This window comes from Panthera onca, assembly GCF_046562875.1.
Source record: "Panthera onca isolate mPanOnc1 chromosome E1 unlocalized genomic scaffold, mPanOnc1 haplotype 2 h2.Chr16_ul_14, whole genome shotgun sequence".
Lineage (NCBI taxonomy): Eukaryota > Metazoa > Chordata > Mammalia > Carnivora > Felidae > Panthera > Panthera onca.
The window spans coordinates 53,063-71,734 of record NW_027675813.1 but is presented as its reverse complement, the minus strand read 5'-3'; the positions used below and the strand labels follow the sequence as shown (position 1 = coordinate 71,734).

The window sequence follows — 18,672 nt, the reverse complement described above, 5'->3', positions numbered from 1 at the left end:
TCTCGTTTTCCCAGGTATTAAGATCTTGTATAATCACAGTACAGTGAACTAAATCAGGAAATTGACACTGATACAATATTATTTACTATTTCATCTGAAGACCTTATTCAATTTTTTTCAATTGGTCCATAAATGTATTTTTCCTGGTTCAAGGTCTCATCTAGGATCACACGTTACATTCAGTTGTCATGTGTCCCTTAGTCTCCTCTGATCTAGGATAGTTTCATGACCATGACACTTTCGAAGAGTATTGACTAGTTAATTTGTAAAATGTCCCTCGTTTTGGGTTTTCCTTATATTTCTTCGTAAGTTCAGGTTATGCATTTTTGGTGGGAATTACAGAGAAGTGATACTATGCCTATCTCAGTGCATGATATTAGGGGACTCATGACGGCCATGCGTATCTACTGCTAAGATTTTATGATTTTGAAGATTGTGAACTGAAAACATGTAGCCTAAAATGATGGGAAGGGGAAGAACTCTCATTGTTTGCTTGGAATCCTGGAATTTAGACAAAACACTTTGTTGTTGTGATCTCTTGAACTCGTTCATTATATTTTAATCAGAACCAAGCAGCATTGGCTGGGTCACTGGAACAGGCTGTTCCTCCAAACAAGTAGTTTATAAACATTTATAGAACTTCAAGATTGTTTTCTGTTTGAGCTATATGGGAAATATTTAGGTATAATGTAAGCTACAACAGAAATATGAAGAAAAAAGCAGTCATATGAGGTAATAATAATTAGATAAAACTTGTTTTCTAATTGCTAAAGACTTTGGGGGCTAATTATTGCTTAAGACACATAAATTCTGTGGCTGAATAGTCTTCTACATTTTGTATATTTACAAAACATCTGTGAAGCTATCAATAAACTCCAAGAAAATTACATTGCTGCAGAAGAACTTCAATCCATTTTGCCTTCAATAGGAGTTACTTTATCAGACAAAGAGTTCAAGGAGATTGTGGCAAAGACTACTCAAAATGGTGAGACTGATAATACCAAACTTTTTGAAAAAATTAGATACTTTTATGGGATAGTATTAAATGATGGAGTAAGTTCTCAACTAGGAATGGAACAGAATGGGCCATGCTAAAGAAGATTCTAAAAGAACAGATATAAAAATGGAAAGTGGAAAAAAAAATTCCTGGAAAATCTGCCCTAATGCATTGGTTTGGAGGGACTAGGCCTTTTATATCTCAGAATTGTTATGTAACACTCTATCACTATCCCTAGCTATGCCTTCCCGTATGGGACAGGTACTGGAAAGGCTGGCCCAGTTGTAGGGAGGTTCAGGCAATAAGAGCACAAAATCCAAGGGGTACAAAAATCTCTGAGCAAATAGCCTAAAGCATCCAAGAAGAAATAACCGGAGATTCCAAAATGGTAAGGAAGTGCTACAACTAGGAATTTAGGGCTAATGGTACTTAACCAATCAAGGCAGATGATTAGCATCTAGATGTTAAATAGCATATCCCGGTCACCAGCCTAAGTTCAAGGCAGATTTTAAGTTTCCAGGAAGAGCTTTTGTATTGGAGAAGTTGTTTTATCATTAAGTAAGACCCATCCACAACAGAAGTTCAGCTGAGGAGAGGGCAGAGGCAACATTTTGGGGAAAGACTGACTTGGGAATATGTTAGAAATGAATTCTTAGAACCTGAGCAAAATTTCTTAGCTAAGGCAAATGGGAAAGAAGATTAAAAAAAAAAAAAAACCTAAGGTGTAGGTGCTACTAAAATTATTGAGCCCTTTCATGTTGCTTATCAGGATTGGTAGGATCACTGTGGAGGGTGTATATCTAAAAATAGGTAGTTAATTGGATCAGCTGATAGTAATGGGGACACTTGGGTCTGTCAGGATTGGTCAGTATTGTCAAGGTGTCTTAATGGATAGCATTTTGACTGGGTTTTCATGATGGTATGAAATAGACTCCTTAAGTTTCTCATGGTCCATCTATATGGTCACCTTTCCTTTTTCCTATATCTATCAAAAATTGAGGACCTAGCTCAGTCCATTGCACTTTATAATAGGTATTTAAAAATTATTGAGTAATTATCAAAATGAAACGAACTGACCTAATTCAGAGACTCATCTAGGGAGACAGGATATGAAAGGAGAAATAGAATTATGATGAAGTGAAGAAGTAATTTTTTTCATAGTTGTATGAAACTATGAATTTACCTTTTATGCAAAAATATAAAGAATGCATGATCTAAAGTCTTTATTTTACAGGAAATGGAATGGTGAAGTTAGATGACTTTATGAGCGCTCTCTCCAAGGAGCAAAGTCTTCCTGAATGTGATGGTAGGTAGGAAATTTATTTTAAAATGATTTGGAGGAAAGAAGTGGTTAGGTTGAAAAGAGGTTCAACTGAACTGAGTTTGCTTTTTGGGTAGATACTTAATAGTTCTGAAATTCTCAGGCAAGCCATGAAAACTTGATGTATTAGGGTAGTGATAGCTAACTTGCTTCCCTCACAGAATTGTTAGATGGATTTTAAAAACTGTAAAGTACTACATAAATGTATAGTAAGGTAATGAGGGATTCCAACAGGTGATTAGCCCCATTTTTAGCAACTGATGGGTGATTTGATTTTTAATTTTTTTATAAGGAACTTGTTTGAATGAAATACTGGTTTTGTTTCCCTTGTTTTAGAACATTTCTAAAAAAACTGTATTAAGCTATAATTTACATACATAAAACTCACTCATGCACTAATTTTCATGAAATGTATAGAGTCATACAATCAACACCACAATCAGTTTGTTAAAAATTTTGCTTGCAATGATTTGGGTTTTTATGCAAATAATTAAATATTTTTCAGCAAGATTAAAATGAGAAATGAAAGATACTAAGCCTTGCTGTTTTTATTTCCTTTTGTTTATTCATATGCTAAAAATGAAAGATAAGCTTTTTGTGTCTTCCCAAAGGATTTCTCAGATAGAGAAAAATTAATCCAAAGGAAGAGATTTTTCTCTTATACTTACATGAAGTCTCATGTTAAAAACTACATTATTGTGGCGCCTAGGTGGCTCAGTCCATTAAGCGTCCGACTCTTGGTTTCGGCTCCGGTCATGATCTCACAGTTTGTGAGTTCAAGCCCTGTGTTGGACTTCTTGTGGGCAACACAGGGCCTGCTTGGGATTCTCTCTTTCTCTCTCCGCCCCTACCCTGTGTGCTCTCTCTCTCTCAAAATAAATAAACTTAAAAAAAAAGCTACATTATAATTTGTCAGTTATGATGAATTGCTTAAGTGGTGTTCTTAAAGACAATATTAGCAAATTTCTTGAGTGCTTTACCTTGTAATCATTCATTCACGAACTTAGTCACCGTTTCATTGCTGTTTTGTGAAGTAGTGTCGTGGTTGTAGCCGACTTCTCCCTCCCATTTCCCCCGTTATACTGTTTTTAAAATTTATCTTATTTTAACGTTTTATTTATTTAAATAATCTCTACACTCCACATGGGGCTCAGACTGACAACCCCAAGATCAATTGTCTCATGCTCTTTGGACTGAGCCAGCCAGGTGCCCCTAAAATTTATTTTTAATGGTGGTATCTAACACGTAACATAAAATTTGTCATCTTAACCATTTGTAACTGTACAGTTCAATAACATTAGGGTTACGTATATTCACACGGTTGTACAACGAATCTCTAGAACTTTTTCATCTTGCAAAACTGAAACTCTATACCCAGTGAACAACAACTACCCATCTGTGCCTCTCCAGCTTCTGACAACCATCATTCTACTTTCTGTTTCTGTGAATTTGCCTACTCCAGATACTTGAGTGGAATCATATAGTATTTGTCTTTGTGAATGAATGGCTTATTTCACTTATCATAATGCCCTCAGGATTCATCCATGTCGTAGCACGTGCCAGATTTTTCTTTCCTTTTCGTGCTAATATCACATTGCATGTATATGCCACATTCTGTTTGTCCATTCATCCATTAATAGACACCTGTGTTGCTTCTACCTCTTGGCAATTGTGACTAGTGCTGCTGTGAATGTGGGTATGCAAATACCTCTTTGAGCCCCTGCTTTCAATTCTTTGGGATATATAATCAGAAGTGGACACAATCCAGGTTTGTAACGTTTCCTTCACTCCTAAAATTCTCTTGTGCCCATTTATCATTAATCTCTACCTCCATTCCCAGGCAACCACTGATCTGCTTTCTGTTTCCATAAAGTTGCCTTTTTTTAAAAAACATTTAATATAAATGAAATCATAAAACATGTGGTCTTTTGTGCCTGACTTCACTTTTTTTGAGGCTAATTCATGTTGTTGTATGTATCAGTAGTTTGTTCCTTTGTATGGTTAAATAAGTCCATATTACATTTTATAGGTATATTCCATTTTGTTGATGATTCACCAATGTATGACCTTTGCTTATTTGCAGTTTGGGACTGGTATGCGTAATGTTGAAATTAATATTTGCATTGCAGTCTTTCTGTGGACATGTTTCCATTTCTTTTGGGTAGATTCCTAGGAGAATAATTGCTAGTGTATATGGTAAATTTATGTTTTACTTTTAAAGAAATTACCAAACTGTTTTCCAAAGTGGCTATACCATTTTCATTCTCACCAGCAATGTGTAAGGATTCTGGTTTCTTCCTATCCTCCACATTTAGGTATTATCTTTTTGTTTATAATCATTATAATTAATAATTGTGTAGTGGAATTTCATTATGGTTTTAATTTTGCATTTCCCTAATGACTGATAATGTCAAGTTTATTTGCACATGCTTACTAGCTGTTCATATATCTTTGGTGAAATATATATTCAAATCTTTTGCCCATATTTAGAATTCCATTTTGATTTATCTATAGTGTTTCAGAGTATATCTCTTTTAAAGTTGTTGCTTCAGGTATATATACATAACTTATCACACTATTGGTGTCATCATTTTTCCAGTTCAAGTGAAATACAGAAGCCTTATCTCCATATACATCCCTCCCTCCTTTATGATATAATTACCTTAAATATTTCCTTATATATATTTAAAACCACATCAGGTGGTATTATTTTTACTTCAACCATCAGACTTGATTAAAAAATTCAAGAGAAGGAAAGCCTACTATATTTACCCATATTTTGACTTACCATTTTCTTTTTTCCTTCTTGATATTCCAGAGTTTTTTTGTTTTATCCTTTATTTTCTGTTTAAGAACTTCCTTTATCCATTCTTAGGTCTATTGACAACAAATTCTTTTAGTTTCCTCTCATCTGAGAACATCTTGATTTCCTCTTCATTCCTGAAAAATAGTTTTTCTGAATATGGGATTTTACGTTGATAGTTCTTTACTTTCAGCACTTGAAAAATATTGTGTCACTTATTTCTGGCTTCCATGGTTTCTGCTGGAAATTCTGTCATTCAAATTGGTTTTCTTTCCCTATAGTGTTTTTCTTAGGCTGCTTTCAAAATGTTCCCTTGTCTTTAGTTTTCAGAAGTTTAATTATGATGGATCTTGACATGGATTTCTTTGGATTTATCCTGTTTGAGGTCCACTTTCGTCTTGGATCTGTAGGTTAATGTCTCTTGATAAAAATTTGGGAAGTGTGCAGGCATTATTTCTTTGAGTGCCTTTTTAAGTCTCTTTTCTTCTGGGACTCTGATGGACACAAATGTTAGATCATTTTTATATTCCTACAGGTCTCTGGAACTGTTCATTTTTTTCTTCAGTTTATTTTCTCAGTGTTGTTCATTGGATGATTTCAGTTGCTTTCAATTCATTGATTCTTACCTTTCTCTCCTCCTTTTAGCTGTTGAGTCCATCCACTGAACTTTTAATTTCAGTCATCATATTTTTTAGTCATTAAATCTCCATTTGGACTTTCTGTGTTGGTGTTTGTGCAAGAGAAAAAGCAGGCAGCTCTCCCAGTCCTCACATACTGTCCCTATACAGGAGAAGACCCCCACCCATCGGCCCAGCCTGATAGGCCCTAGGCCTCTACCACCTTTTTCCTTCCCCAGGCTCTAGGACTGACAAGATAGCTGATGGTTCTTTGGGACGCCCTGAAAAAGTTGATGTGCTGGATAAACTCTTTACCTCTCCAGGAGGAAACTAACAGCTCGGAATTTTAATCTAATCCTGTGCTGAACAGAGGGGAAGATCACTGCTTTCTACCAGCCCAAGCCATCGCTTTATTCTACCCCAAATACTGGACTGTGCTAGACCCATCAGAGCTCCAAGGCTGGCAAAACAGACGCCAATCTTCTGGGGAGGCATTTTGGAAAAGCTGAATTTCTGGATATGTGGACCAAACTCTTCTTCCCCTTGGTTGAAGCTGGGAGCTAGAGTCTTTTTTGGATCATATGGTGCTGCATTGGAGGCAGCACTTGTGGGAGGGTGTCCCAAATCTCTGTACCAGCTTCAGTACGTCTGGTTTTGCATTCTCCTGGGATACAAGAGCCTGTCCGTTAGTTTCTAATTTCTCACAAAAGGAATTTATTTTTTAATTTCTGCTGAATCAGTGTGTTTGTGGGGAGAAGAAGGGTCCAGGGCATCCTACTCAACCATCTTACTGACATCACTCACAAGCTGTTTACTTTTTTAAAAAAAATTTTTTAATGTTTATTTATATTTGAGAGAGAGAGAGAACGAGAGTGGGAGGGGGCAGAGAGAGATGGAGACAGAATCCGAAGGTTTCAGGCTCTGAGCTGTCAGCACAGTGCTCAACACAGAGCTTAAACCCATGAGTCATGAGATCATGACGTGAGCTGACGTCAGGTGCCCAACCAACTGAGCCACCCAGGTGCCCAGTAAAGCTATTTACTTTTAAGTGAGAATTTTTTTCATCTAAAAATTCCTTTCACAAGATAGTATCATATATCTTGTTCTACATATTTATACATAAAAATTACCTTTTTAAGAATCATTTTAAGAATCATCTAATTCAGACATCATTTTGATCATTTCTTTGTTTAGTAATCCATAATGACATCCAGTGACTGCCTAAAGTCGATTAACTCCTGATAATGGCTTTAATGCCCTCCACTGCCCAGCTTCCTCACTTTCCCTATCCTAATCTTCTATTAGAGAAAATCTATTTGAGTTTAGTTTGTTCCAAAATTTACACAAAAACACACCCGCATGCATACCTGTCGACCCCCTTAATAATTCTATGTGTTTCTAAGTTATTTTAAGAAAATTTTATTGCATGGGCACCTGGGTGGCTCAGTTGATCGAGGGTCCACTTTGGCTCAGGTCATGATCTCGCCGTTCCTGAGTTTGAGCCCCATGTCTGGCTCTGTGTTGACAGCCTGGAGCCTGCTTCAGATTCTGTGTCTCCCTCTCTCTCTGCCCCTCCCTGACTCATGCTGTGCCTTTCTCTCTCTCTCAAAAATAAACATTAAAGCTTTCATTGCAGTAAAAATTTGTTTAAATTTAATGGAGGGAATACTGCCCAAATTTGTGAAGCATATATTCCAAAGTATCATAAAAAGACATGGGGGATAGTTATTTCCAAGTGATAATATTTATGTACACAGAAGATAAACTAAGATTAACCAGGGACTGAGCCATGTATTGCTACAAAATCTTACCCCAATTCATTATTCAGGATTGAAAGTTTTCTACTTATTTCTGTATCTGCTACCGAGAAACAGACTACTAAGAAATTTTAAATTGTTAGAAAATTAAATGGGGAAATTGTATAATATTTTTGTTCCTGTGCACTTAAATTGCAATTAAATTGGCACTTCCTTCGATACAGAGATTATAGCAAAGTAGAATATATTTTTGGCTCTCATTTTGTACTTTGTTGGTTTTCGGTATTAAAGATTCTGGTAATTCTTTTCATATATAACATTTCTGAAGTTATTTTCTATGCTTGTTTATTTAGTGTTAGAACTAAAATTCATCTTACTATTGGTGTTTTCTTTTTGACTTATATTTAATACTCATTAGCATACTGCTTTATTTTCAGTGTTGACTGATGTCATTAAAGCCATTGATAAAATTAAAGATGAAAATATTGATTATGAGGATATGAATACTTGTCTTCAGCATTTTGGAGTTTACCTTTCTAAGCCAGAATTTGAGAAGATCACAGAGTTGACTGAAGCTGACAGTAAGTGAAAACTGGGTTGACACATGTGAAAAGATGGTCACTTTGCTATTTTTTTCCCTCAGAATAATGACTTTATTTTTTTGATTAGAAAAAAGTCCATTAAAATGAAGTCAATACAGAAAAATACTCAAAAGCACAACAAAACACACAAAATCCCATGATCCAGAAATATCCAGTATTAACAGTCTTTCCAGACATTTTTTTCCTATAGGCAAAAGTACAAACAAAAAGAAAGTAGAGTTTGTGGTTTTGCTTTCTGACAAGGAAGAGGTCAGGACAGAAGTCATTAAATGGGACAAATGACTCTTTATTATGCCAAAGCCTATAATTCATAAGGAAGGTACTAGTTTTGAGTATCTCTACCCTTATAACTTAGCAGCATCTTTTCTAAAGAGAAAGGGTGGTTGTGAGATAGACAAGTGTGTGGGGCTATCGATGAAATAAGAATGGCCATGAAGAGTATGTGAAGAGTACAGGAAGAGTATGTGAACTTTTATTACAATATATTTCTTATTTTGTGTGTATTAAAATTTTTCCATAATGAAAAGCAAAAAAAGAATAGAACAAATAGAAGTTATGTGCCTTACGTGAGAAAATAAGACTTTGTTAAAAGACATTATAGAATACCTAAATAAATTGGAATATATCCCATATTAATGGACTCAGAGACCCCCAAGTCTGCCAATTCTCATAATTAATTTACTTATCTAAAGCAATTCTAATAAAACCCTGACTTTTTTGATGAATTGATTCTAATATTTGTATGCATAAACAAAGATCAAGAGTAGCTAAAACACTCTTGAGGAAGAAAAACGTGGATAGGGTGTATGAGTGGTGTTGGAGGGATCTTGCTACCCTGGATATTAAGACTCATTATAAAGTTACAGTAAGTAAAACAGTGTGAAAATGGCACAGGGATAGAGAAATTGACTGATAGGACAGGATAAGTAACTTCCAAATATATCTACACACATATAAGGAAACATATATAATGAGGTGGCAGATTACTGGGGGGGAGGGGAAGCACCAGTTAATAAATGGTGCTGGAATAATTAATTATTCAAATGTAAAAAATAGAATTGGATCCCTACCTATATATCATATTCAGTAATGATTTCCAGATACGAACACTAAAATTCTCTTTAGAGAAAGAAGAAAAATTTTCTGACTTAGAGTTACAAGGAATTATTTTTAAGATACAAAATCACTAACCAGAAAAGAAAAGATTTATACATTTGACTACATTAAAAATAAGAACTTCTCTTTATTAAAAGGTAATACAAACAGAATGAAAATACAAGCCACAAATGTAGCAAAGATTATTATTAAAAAAAATTTTTTTTAATGTTTATTTATTTTTGAGAGAGAGAGAGGTGCAGAGTATGAGATGGGGAGGAGCAGAGAGAGAGGGAGACAGAATCTGAAGCAGGCTCCAGGCTCCCAGCTGTCAGCACAGAGCCCTAAGCGGGGCTTGAACTCATGAATTGTGAGATCATGACCTGAGCCAAAGTTGGATGCTTAACTGACTGGGCCACCCAGGCATTCCAGAGTAAAGATTATTTGTAACACTCATAACAGCGAAAGATCATTGTGGAGAATAAATAGAAAACCCCTATAAATTAACAACCCAAGAGAAAAATGGCCAAATTACAAGAACAGCCATTGCCAGATGAAGAAACATAAGTTGCTAATAATCATATGAAGTCTTTTTATACATCATAGTAATCAGGGAAATGCAAAATTTAGGTCACAATGAAATACCTTTTGATGCTGACCAAATTGGCAAAAATTAAGGTCTGTTAATTTAATTGTTGGTAAATAAGGCAAAAGTGGTGAAAGAACTTTGAAAAACATTATGTAGTATTCTGTAAGGTTTTCATACTTCATGGCTTAGAAAATCCATTTTTTAGTGATACATCCCAGAAAATCTCTGCACTGATGTGCAAGGAGACATGTTAAAAGTGCTCATAGCAGCTCTGATCCTAATAGAAAAAGGAAGGAAGGGAGGAAGGAAAGAAGGAAGGAAGGAAGGAAGGAAGGAAGGAAGGAAGGAAGGAACAAAAAGAAACAACATGATCGGTGATAGAATGTATAAATAAATTGTGGTATTTACCACTGATGCATGATGAAATACTGATAATGTGTACGTTAGTGAAAATGAACTATAGCAATATACTATATGGATGGTTCTTGGAAATATATTGAATGAAAAAAGCAAGTCTAGGTTGCTATAGTGTGATTATTTTTATAGAGCTGTAAAACAAAATTAAGGAATATTTTGTTTATCCTGTGTAAAATTTTATGTAAAAAAGCAAGACCTTGGTTAATTTTAAAAAATTCAGCAATGTTCTCTCTGTAGAGAAGCAGTAGAATAGAATGGGGGAAGCACAGACGCAGATGCAGTGGTGTTAATAATGTTCTTCAACTGTGAGGGAGAGGAAGGGGGAAAAATGTTACAGAGAGGGAGTGAGGCAAACCATAAGGACTCTTAAATACTGAGAACAAACTGAGGGTTGATGGGGGTGGGGGAGAGGGGAAAGTGGCTGATGGGCATTGAGGAGGGCACTTGTTGGGATGAGTACTGGGTGTTGTATGGAAACCAATTTGACAATAAACTATATTAAAAAATAATAAAAATAAAAAGTAATTTTGTCCTTAAAACAATAATGTTCTTCAAATGGGAGGTGGGTTCAGTGGTTCAGCTAAAACATTTGTGTATCAAATAGACATTATCAAAAATAGGGAATCTATTGCTTTAGAAAGTTATATGTTCCTGTTAGTGAATGTAAATCTTCATTAACTCTAACATTCGCCTAGAATTTTTCAAAGTCTCATTTTTTTCAAGTCTTTAAATATTTGGTTAAGAATACAAAGTAATTTGGTGCTCCTTAAAGTAAACTTCTCAAAGATTCTTTATCTTGGAAATAGGCAATAGGCTGTGCCTTATCTTTTATAGATTAGAACTGGAATTTGATTTTTTTAGTGGGATAAACAAAGGAGTAGTGTTATCAAAAGCTCATCCTATTTATATAAAACCTTTATATGCGGCCTTAGAAAATTCTTAGAAATCTTTATCCATTCTAATATTGGGATATTATATATAATCAAAGAAAGACATTTTCTAAGTATAGAATGACTATTAAAATGTTTAATAGTTTCAAAAGCATACTGGAATAAAGATAACAAAGTGAATGGTAGCCTGAGGTGGGAGAAACCAGAGGTCAAGAAAGCTCACTTCTAATCTCTGATCTTGTATTTCCTTTTGTGACCTGGGGAAAAAAATCATGATATCATGTCTAAGTATTTTTTAAAATGTATAAAATAATACACTAATTCTTTACCGACATATCTTTGAGTTGTTGTCAGGCCAAGACAAGATAATGTAAGTTAAAATTAAAAATGTTGTACGCTTGTAACTAGAAAGATTTTGATTAACTTTCCTGGCATTTTTCAGTTTTACTTTCTCCTTGTGTGTTGAATTGCTTTTTCCTCTTAGAACCATATATTTTTAGTGGTATTAGCTGATGGCTATAATCATGTTATCTCCCTATAATTTATTTTACATAATTCTATAGTTGTCATAATTAACATTTGAAGATATTGAAGAAAATATTCTTTTCTCCTTAGAAACGAAAAAAGTGAATTTTAAAGATTTCATTGATACAATGATGACCAATACGGAACGCTTCTCTGAAAAATTATGTAAGAACATCACATTTTGTGCTTTTATTTACTTTTTCAAGTTTATTTATTTATTTTGAGAGACAGAGAAAGAGCAGGGGCAGGGCAGAGAGAGAGAAAGGGAGAGAGAGAGAATCCCAAGAAGACTCCACACTGTCAGTTACAGAGCCCAGTGCACAGCTCGATCTCACAAACCATGAGATCGTGACCTGAGCGGAACTCAAGAGTTGGACACACTTACCCGACTGAGCCACCCACCCCAACATATATTGTGCTTTTAGTGGACCAACTGGTGTGACAAACTTTAGAAGAGTGTAGCAGACTAGAAGAGGTAGTCATCCTGTAGATCATCAGCCAAACAGATGCCTGGCTTACTGCTGATGTTTGGTTTCAATCTTCTCTGTTAATGATTTCTAAATCTCGAGCACTTCCATGTGCAAATGAATTGAAAGTTTTTATGAGCTTCCTGTTTATCCTCACACTTACTATAAAGAGCTAGAACCGTGTATATAAAATTCCTTTTCGGAAGATGTAAAACGTCTTCCCAGTTTGGGGAAGTGATGCCATCTAGTGACTAGCGCTGAGTACTCATATGCAGAATTTCCTCTTTCATTTGTTTATATATTTTTTTCCATCTTCCAATTTATTCAGTAATATTTACTGAGCCATTGTTATATATGCTTTCTGTTAAGCTGATGAGCTGTTAAGATGAGAAAGACAGTCTTGGCCACTCAGAAGCTCACTGTAAAGAAATACAAGGTCTTATATGTACATTTTAAATGGAGTGAAGCTAGTTTAAAAATTGAAGCGAAAAGTAGCATTTTGTTATTTTGTGCTTAGCTGTTGGGTAATAGTGCATTTTAAGTAACAGTTATTTTACCTTACACTAGAAATCAATTTAATTTGCTTTCTATACAAGGTGGAACATAATAGATTAATTGGATGAAGAGATTATTTGCATTGTTAGTCACTTCATTTATCCTAGGAATTTTAGTTTCGTGGAGATAAAAAGTTTTTGTTTTTGTTTTTAAACATTTTTATTATTTTTGAGAGACAGAGAGAGCACGAGCCGGGGAGGGGCAGAAAGAGACAGAAACACAGAATCTAAGCAGACTCTAGGCTCTGAGCTTGTCAGCACAGAGCCCGACGTGGGGCTCGAACTCACAAACAGTGAGGTCGTGACCCAAGCCGAAGTAGGATGCTTAATCAACTGATCCACCCAGGCACCCCGAGTTAAAAAGTTTTATTATCACGGAGTTGTATAGTATATTATCTTACTCGTATCTATAGTTAAATTTCCTTTCTTGTTGTTAAATATTGCACATTTATATTCACTGCTTTCCTTTTTTCTTCATCTGGCTGCTCATTTCTTCACCAGACAGCTTATTGGTTCTGTATACCTCATTGGGACCTTCTATCCATTTATCCCTCAACTTTGTCCTTACCCACCAGTCTCCCTGTTTTCACTTTTCTTCCTTATCCACTTGAAAATCACTGGTCTGTGTACCTCGAATACCCTACAGTCTTCAGTACCCTAAATTGCCCTTTGGTTGCACCTGTCTTACAAAACTCCCAACCCTGGCTTTTCCTCGTGGCTGACATCATTTCTAGAGAAAATTATATAGCTCAGCAGATTGAACACTTTGAAATCTTGACCATCAGTGTCTGGTGGCCCTCAGCACTACCTAGGAATTATGTGATTCCCACCCTCTCCCAGTTAGTTTATTCTTTTACTCTCTGAAATAACTAATTAACAATCTCCATTCTCTCAAACTTCCATTCCTACTCCAACCTTAGCCCTTCTCACATTTAGCAGATAACTTAGCCTTTATAAGGAAAATAGAAGCCTGTCACTATTTTGAGGACGTTAAGATATTTCCCAATATTTTCTCCTAAAAGTTTTTAAGTATTTCTTTTTCATAGTTAAGTCTTTAATTCACCTGAAATTGATTTTTATGTTTAGAGTGAAATTGGGATCCAATTTAATTTTTTTCCATAAAGATATTAGCTGGTGACAGTTTTATATTAATTCTTTGAGATTTATGTATTATATAAATTGATTTGGAACCTGACACTCACACATGATGGCCTTGGGATTTAGGTTATCATTGGAGATTTTATTCCTTCTAGTCATACCTCTGGCAGAGAACAGGCTTTCTTCTTGAATTCCTAAAAAGGTGACTAAAGTGTTTTTATTAATAATTTTCAGATGGAAAGATTTTCCGGGGCCCTGTCTTTTTGGGGAAAAGTTTTCAATTAGCAATAATCGCGCCTCGGATAAACCTCATTGGCTATGATACTGCCACTGTGCAAAGCTGGGCCCTGTCTTTTTTTTGTTTGTTTGTTTTGTATTAAATTTTTTTTTAATGTTTATTTATTTTTGAGAGAGCAAGAGACAAAGTGCGAGCAGCAGATAGGCAGAGAGAGAGGGAGACACAGAATCCGAAACAGGCTCCAGGTTCTGAGCTGTCAGCACAGAGCCCAATGGGGGACTCGAACTCACAAACTGAGAGATCGTGACCTTAGTTGAAGTCGACGCTTAACTGACTGAGCTACCCGGGCCCTGGTGTTAAGTACGCACCTCTATAATTCTAGACTTGTCTGTATCAAGTAATAACAATAATACTTATTATATTACTCACATTTATTGAGGGTTTACTATGTGCCAGTACTGTTCTAAATAATTTTTATTTATTAACTCACTTAATTCTCACATCAACTCTATTATTTTTATTTTATGGATGGGAAAACCACAGCACAGAGGTTAAAGAAGTCACATAGCTAGTATGTGGTAGAATTAAGATTAGAACTCGGGTAGAGTGGTGCCTGGTTGGTTCAGTCAGTTGAGTGTCCGACTTTTGATTTTAGCTCAGGTCATGACCGCAGCGTTGTGAGATGGAGCCCCACATCAGGCTCTGTGCTGGGCATGGATCCTGCTTAAGATTCTGTCCTGAGAGGCCCTTTGTCAGCTTGGCAGAGTGGTGCCACCCCAGAACCCGGGTGTGTGGAGTGGGATCCTTTAAGACGTTGGGGTTTGAATCCCAGCTGAGTGCCTGGGAGGTGCAGGAGACTGTGGAGCGGGACAAACTGACCAGATCGTGCCTGTGCTGTGCTGTGAGGGCTGCCTGAACAGGGTGGTTTGGTCTAGGGAGGAGAAACTGCGACGATGCCATTTTCCTCCAATCACCAACATGGTGGGGCTTCAGGGAACAGGACAGCAGGCCCCCAGTGGAGGTTGGACTGCTTACACCAAACCCTGCCTCACCATGCCTGGCAACTGCATATCTGCTGGAGGGAGAATTGACCCTTACCCAACCAGAGGGTCCCTCCTCCAGACCAGCACAACCACTGGTTCCAGGGCACCATCGGACAACGGTCCGGCAGTTTTTCATTTTCTGATTTGATTTTTGGAAATACATATTTTCTTTTCTTGTCTTTTCTCCTTCTTCTTCTTCCTTCCCTTCTCTATTCTGGTTGTTAATTTGTTTAAGCAGGCATTTTTAATCTATGCATTTTACACCTCTTCTGTATCTCCTCCTTCTTTATTTTTCTCTCTCTCTCTAGATTAAGCCATATAGTTTCTCTGATTCTCTGCCTGCTCAATTTTTTTTTCTCTTTCCCTGCTTCTGTCATTTCCCTCTTTCTATGGGATAAGGCTTCTTCCACCCCCTCCCCTTTTTAATTTTTTCCAGGGTTACTTCAATGAACAAATCAAAGCACGCCTGGTGGAAAGTCCAAACCACCAGTGCGAGTAGGGGTATAAAGCAACCAGAGTCACAACAACAGAGAGCATGTGACACACTCCAAAAACACCTCCTGAAGGGTCAGGCCCTGGATAGTATATGACCCCTTTTTAACATAGTAGTACTCACAGGGGCAGGACACATAACAAACTATTAAAACACGTAAAAGACAGAAAACTAGACAAAATGACTAGACAGAAGAATTCTCAAAAATTCTAGGAAGAAATGACAGCCAGAAAAATTGCTCAAAACAGATATAAACAATATATCTAAACAAGAATTTGGAATAATAGTCATAAGACTAAGAGCTGGGCTTGAAAAAACTATAGAAGACAGCAGAGAATCTATTGCTGCAGAGATCAAGGACACAAGAGATAGTCATGATGAATTAAGAAATGCAGTAAATGAGATGCAAAATAAACTAGATGCAGAGACAGCAAGGATGAAGGAGCAGAGGGAAGAATAAGTGAAATAGAAGATAACATGGAAAATGATGAAGCTGAAAAAGAGAGAGAGAGGAAAATATTAGACCACGAGGGGAGAATTAGAGACCTAAGTGATTCAATGAGATATAATAATATCTGTATCATAGGAATTCCAGAAGGAGAAGAAAGAGACAGGGGCAGAAGGTTTGTTTCACCAAATTATAGTTGAGAGCTTCCCTAATCTGGGGGAGGAAGCAGACATCCAAGTCCAGGAGGCCCAGAGAATTCCCTTCAGAATTAACAGAAGCAGGTCAGCCCCAAGGCATGTCATAGTGAAATTGGCAAAATACAAAGATAAAGAGAGAATTCTGAAAGCAGCTAGGGACAAACGGGCCTTAACCTACAAGGGCAGACACACAAGGGTAGTAGCAGACCTGTCCACTGAAACTTGGCAGGCCAGAAGGGAGTAGCTGGAAATATTCAATGTGCTGAATAGGAAAAATATGCAGCCAGGAATCCTTTATCCATCAAGGCTGTCATTCAGAGTGAAAGGAGAGATCAAGGCTTTTCCAGACAAACAAAAACTGAAGGAATTCATGACCACTAAACCAACCCTGCAGGCACTCTGTGAGTGGAATGCTGCAAAGACTACAAAGGACCAGAGACATTGCCACAATCATGAAACCTACAGATAACACAATGACACTAAATCCATATCTTTCAGTCATAACTCTGAATGTAAATGGGCTAAATGCCCCAATCAAAAGGCATAAGGTATCAACATGGATAAAAAACCAAGTTCCATCTATATGCTGTCTACAAGACACTCATTTTAGACCTGAGGACACCTGAAAATTGGAAGTGAGGGGATGGAGAACCATATATCATGCTACTGGAAGTCAAAAGAAAGCTGGAATAGCCATACTTATATCAGACAAACTAGATTTTAAAGTAAAGACGGTAGCAAATGATAAAGAAGGGCATTATTGTCATAATTAAGGGGCCTATCCATCAAGAAGAGATAACAATCGTAAATGTTTATGCCCCCAACTTGGTAGAACCCAAATTTATAAATTAATCACAAACATAAGCAATCTTACTGATAATAATACGGTAATTGTAGATGACTTTATTTTTTTTCAATATATGAAATTTATTGTCAAATTAGTTTCCATACAACACCCAGTGCTTATCCCAAAAGGTGCCCTCCTCAATACCCATCACCCACCTTCGCTTCCCTCCCACCCCCCATCAACCCTCAGTTTGGTCTCAGTTTTTAAGAGTCTCTTATGCTTTGGCTCTCTCCCACTCTAACCTCTTTTTTTTTTTCTCCTTCCCCTCCCCCATGGGTTTCTGTTAAGTTTCTTAGGATCCACGTAAGAGTAAAACCATATGGTATCTGTCTTTCTCTGTATGGCTTATTTCACTTAGCATCACACTCTCCAGTTCCATCCATGTTGCTACAAAGGGCCATATTTCATTCTTTCTCATTGCCACGTAGTATTCCATTGTGTATATAAACCACAATTTCTTTCTCCATTCATCAGTTGATGGACATTTAGGCTCTTTCCATAATTTGGCTATTGTTGAGAGTGCCGCTATAAACATTGGGGTACAAGTGCCCCTATGCATCAGTACTCCTGTATCCCTTGGGTAAATTCCTAGCAGTGCTATTGCTGGGTCATAGGGTAGGTCTATTTTTAATTTTCTGAGGAACCTCCACACTGTTTTCCAGAGCAGCTGCACCAATTTGCATTCCCACCAACAGTGCAAGAGGGTTCCCATTTCTCCACATTCTCTCCAGCATCTACAGTCTCATGATTTGTTCATTTTAGCCACTCTGACTGGCGTGAGGTGATATCTGAGTGTGGTTTTGATTTGTATTTCCCTGATGAGGAGCGATGTTGAGCATCTTTTCATGTGCCTGTTGGCCATCCGGATGTCTTCTTTAGAGAAGTGTCTATTCATGTTTTCTGCCCATTTCTTCACTGGGTTATTTGTTTTTCGGGTGTGGAGTTTGGTGAGCTCTTTATAGATTTTGGATACTAGCCCTTTGTCCGATATGTCATTTGCAAATATCTTTTCCCATTCCGTTGGTTGCCTTTTAGTTTTGTTGGTTGTTTCCTTTGCTGTGCAGAAGCTTTTTGTCTTCATAAGGTCCCAGTAGTTCATTTTTGCTTTTAATTCCCTTGCCTTTGGGGATGTGTCGAGTAAGAGATTGCTACGGCTGAGGTCAGAGAGGTCTTTTCCTGCTTTCTCCTCTAGGGTTTTGATGGTTTCCTGTCTCACATTCAGGTCCTTTATCCATTTTGAGTTTATTTTTGTGAATGGTGTGAGAAAGTGGTCTTGTTTCATTCTTCTGCATGTTGCTGTCCAGTTCTCGCAGCACCATTTGTTAAAGAGACTGTCTTTTTTCCATTGGATGTTCTTTCCTGCTTTGTCAAAGATGAGTTGGCCATACATTTGTGGGTCTAGTTCTGGGGTTTCTATTCTATTCCATTGGTCTATGTGTCTGTTTTTGTGCTAATACCATGCTGTCTTGATGATTATAGCTTTGTAATAGAGGCTAAAGTCTGGGATTGTGATGCCTCCTGCTTTGGTCTTCTTCAAAATTACTTTGGCTATTCGGGGCCTTTTGTGGTTCCATATGAATTTTAGGATTGCTTGTTCTAGTTTCGAGAAGATTGCTGGTGGAATTTTGATTGGGATTGCATCGAATGTGTAGATAGCTTTGGGTAGTATTGACA

The 18,672-nt window shown here is 36.9% G+C and overlaps 2 pseudogenes; one reads left to right on the top strand and one right to left on the bottom strand.

The window, feature by feature from the left end:
* The window catches only part of LOC144615156 (EF-hand calcium-binding domain-containing protein 13-like), a 99,003-nt pseudogene that overhangs the window by 48,170 nt on the left and 32,161 nt on the right, over positions 1 to 18,672 (top strand).
* On the bottom strand, positions 13,948 to 14,074 carry LOC144615205 (U4 spliceosomal RNA; annotated as a pseudogene).